At 44.8% G+C, this 4,423-nt stretch overlaps 1 pseudogene; it reads left to right on the top strand.

The window, feature by feature from the left end:
* Positions 1-3,695: 3,695 nt before the first annotated feature.
* LOC121858859 lies at positions 3,696-3,982 on the top strand (annotated as a pseudogene).
* Positions 3,983-4,423: the final 441 nt, after the last annotated feature.

The following is a 4,423-nucleotide window of genomic DNA, read 5'->3' on the forward strand; positions in this document are numbered from 1 at the left end:
TACTAATCACCATAACACACACACTCCCGCCACATAACGCCATCATTAGCATCGCATAACACCACCACCACGAAGCCACCACCTCTACACACCACCACCACTCCCGCCACCACCTACCCACAACTACGGAATTTCCAATAATGTTGGAGACAAAATGATATAACCAAGTGGGATGTAATTAGTGAGACTTCCTCTAGATTGGCGCTGCCCAACTTGTAGCCCAACTGCCGAACTTAGTGACGCAGGGAAGGACTCACAGCCACTCGGTGCAACACTCATTAATCGTCTTCTACGCCGCTTCACCTGAACATCTCTACTTACTCCTGGTTCTCGGCTGTTCAGTTACGGTAATAGTCATTCATATCTGAGACCTTAACACAAATATGGCAGTACAGTCAAATAAAAATTAATAATGATAGGACCATTGTTTCTACTGTTTAATTGTACTGTATTTAGATTTTCAAAATTATATGAGTTAAATAGATGAGGCGCAAAAAATATTTACTATATGTGGTACTAACATCGGCAACACGAATTTAATATTGTGAAGTTGACGATTTAACTATTAAGTCAACGTAAAACAGTGACTTCCAAATAGGAGGTTCCGCTTCTCCGCTGACTCACTCCTCCCTCACGCTGCTGAACACCAGTCGACAGGAGACAACTCACTCAACCTAACCATCTTAAGTAAGGATGGAAGAGGATAGATTGAGTTACATTATTTAACTTGCGTTAAAATTAGGAAAAATTAGGCTAGCTTATGTTACGATAAAACTTCTTCATTAAAGTTTTAAATTCGTAGTCTTCAATGTTGACAATCAACGTTTCGACTCAATGGAGATTTCATACTAAATTCTCACAACTTCACATCGTATTTTGTGTGTGTGTCTGTGTGTTCCTTTTCATAAGTTGTTCAATCTATTTTGAAAGCCTTAAAGTCTCTACAGTCTAGCCTTGACCAATAATTCAACCATAATAATAAAATCAGTTACTGCGTTAAACAGTGCTATTTCAGTGTTGCTGTCAGACGGGCTCATATTATAGACACATAGGCCTACGTAACCAGGTCATCAGGGAAGTCAAGTCAGCCAGAAGTCTTATTATCCCAGGAAAGTGCACGGCCTCAAGAAGTCGGCATCGGTCAGTGGTACTCCAAGGTAAAGATCGCTGTGGTCTTAACCGTCAGTCTCCCACACTTCCTTTCATCTCACATTTACCTAGTGAGGAGGCAGCTGAGATAATTAATAACCACTTTGCTACCATATGTCGCCACCTTGCAGTCTTGACCTCATTCTCCTCCCGGCACTTAGCCTTCCCCTCCCCCCTCTCAGTGTTCAACCATTTGAAATTGCCAACAAACTCCTGAAAGTTAAATCCAAACGCTCCGACCCCAATTGACCCCAATCAAAATATACAAGAGTTTGCAGTCAAACTTGCCCACCCCCTCTGTTCTGTGTTGCATCCTCCAGACAAAGCAAATGCCCTAATGAATGGAAAACCGCATTTGTCACCCCTATCCCCAGAGTCACCACACAGTCCCCTAACGACCTCAGGCCAGTTGCCATTACCCCCATACCCAGTCTACTCTGTGAAGACTTTGTTTTAGTGGGCATGTGCTAGAATCTATCAGTCAATTGATCACAGCAATTTGGCAATATGAGGACCTCCTCTACATCACACTGCTTTGTTAGTTTCTGGTTCCTGCACAAAAACCTGCAGAAACGTAAGACATCACTGGCCGTTGCCCTTGTTGACTTCAGAAGGCTTTTGACCTTGTTGATCACTGCACTGTTATCAACAAGGCCATTACCTAGGGCTGCCCACCAACCTGGTCTCATGGCTCACTGATTTCTTGAGTGGGCGTCGTCAGGCAGTGAGGTATCAGGGTTCTGTCTCCACATTTCAACACCTCACCTGCGGTTCCCCAGGAGACCAAGATGGGACCACTGTGCTTCCTCATCCTGATCAACGACGCTCTATCGGACACTTCTCACATCTGGAAATGCGGAGATGACTGCACTGTGGGGTTACAGTGGACAACACAGCACCAGACTACTCATCGCTACAAGGCACCTGGACAGGCTACAGGCATGGACTGGAGAACAGGTCACCATCAACCACACAAAACCGTAGTCATGCACATCAATACCGCCACCACTCCAGTGCAAGCTCCAGCAGTCACAGTGGGTGCCCATCCTCTCCAGTTAGTGCAGTCTGCCAAACTCCTGGGTGTTAAACCACAAACTGGACTAGAAGGCCCACGTAAACAACACAATCAAAGGCAGCTTCGTACCGACTCTCCATGCTACGACGACTTAGGTCATAGGACACCCACGCCAGAGCTGAAGACTATCTACAACGCCTTTATTCTCCCCAAACTAACGTATGCGTCACCAGCCTGGTCGTCTTCCTCAACTCCACCCAACAACGTCAGCTAGAAGGTACAAAAAGGGCCTGCAGAATCATGCTCGGCCCAGACTACTCGGCTACATCAACGCTCTCTCCACCCTGGAAATGCCATCCCTCAGTGACCTCCACCACCAAGCACTAGCAAGGTTTGGCAGTGGACTATTACCATCCTCGTCATCGCCACCTCCTGCCATCGGCAATCCCCACCCTCGCGCTGTCCGCTACTACAACAAAATTCTGCTCATAGAGCCCACACCGATAGATATAAGAATAGCGCCATCCCATCTTTGTTAAAATAATAAACAACTCCTGATTTATGTACTGTACAGCCCTGTAAATGTATTCAACGCATATCATTTTGTCTAAATCAAATGTAAGTTTGTACTGTATATTTTCAGCCACCGGCTTACGCTCTATTATTAAACCGTTTATTATTATTATTATTATATTATATATACTGTATACATATACCGTGTATAGGAGGCAGTATGGTATTGTACACTTGAAATTGGAATTATATCACAGGTGTACACACGGTATAAAATGTATCCTCCTGGATGGGTCCGATGAATTTCAAATGACTAATATGACTAGTCCGTGGTGTTATATTGTTTCACACAAAAGTGGTAAGATACTTTTTCATCATGTGTACACAGGTAGAGACGCTTTGTGTAAGTAACTGAATATATTATGGCCCCAGGCAGGAGACTTGGCAGGGGCGTATTACTGTATAGGGAAAGAACTCTTCCCCACCACCTCTGCCCCACCGGGTATAAGAGGCAGTTCTCTCGAGATATACTCAGGGAGGTTTTGAATGCCGGTATTTCTAACCCACATGTATTTCATCTAGAGCAGATTACTGGGGGGCAGAGGTAAGGAAGGAGGCCACCCCCTAAGAGCGAGATAAATGTTACAACTTACGGATATACGAGCTGTCACTTTTTGTGATCACTTTATTTTCTTATTTTGTGTATTCTCAAGTCCTTGACTTTGTTGTATCGAAACGCAAAAAGCATATTGTTAACAATAAACTTGTGGGTCTAAACACATGGGATCATTTTCTTGTAAGTTGTTCCTTACATCAAGATAAGTCACAGTATCAGCAAGTTCGTGATATTAATATATTCGTTCTAACTATTCAAATTCGCATCATTTCTTAACTACAAACAGGATACAAAATATAATCATCGGAGGAGGAGGAGGAGGTAGTATACCAGAGTCAATAATGCAAGAGACTCCTCGGCCCTGTCACACACATTATTACAATGGATGTTTTTCTCCCTCAGGAAATAGCCGCGTTGAAAGACCTGATTCTGGCTCAGGTGGCGTCGGAACTGCAGGACTCGTGGCAGGAACTACCTCAAGAAAGTCCTGATAGAGACAACAGCAGCAGCAGCAGCAGCAGCAGCAGCAACAACAACAACAACAACAACAACAGCAGCAGGGAGAAAGAAGAGTTAAGAGGAAGAGGATGTTCGTGCCACTCTCTGGCCTTCCCGGTGAACTGCCCACCATCAAGAGGCAGATCCGTTACCACCAATGCTACTTCAACCCCATCTCCTGCTTCAGGTAGGTCATGTTGGGTCATATTGGGTTATGCTCAGTTACATGGGTCATACTGAGTCATCCTGGGGTTATAATTGTCATGCTGGCTCATAATACATACTGATTCACAATGGTATATTCTGGGTCATTTTGGGTCACACTACTTACAGATAATGTTGGGTCTCTCTCGCTGAGATGGAAAACTAAGTACCACCGATGTTCTTTTCTTTCTCAGGCGAAGTAAGCAAGCTGACTCCCTGATGACGTCATGGCCGGGTAGTGACGTCACATCCAACTTGGTGACGTCACAGCCTGCTAATACGTCACAATACCCGTCTGGTTACGTCAAGGTCAACCTGGTAACGTCACTGTCTGTTATTGACGTCACAGACAGCTGGTGACGTCAGTAGCAGCGTGGTGACGTGTGGCCTAGCTGGTGACACCACGAGGAACAAAGACAGTAGCTTTG

This window comes from Homarus americanus, unplaced genomic scaffold (genome assembly GCF_018991925.1).
Source record: "Homarus americanus isolate GMGI-L3 unplaced genomic scaffold, GMGI_Hamer_2.0 scaffold49637, whole genome shotgun sequence".
Lineage (NCBI taxonomy): Eukaryota > Metazoa > Arthropoda > Malacostraca > Decapoda > Nephropidae > Homarus > Homarus americanus.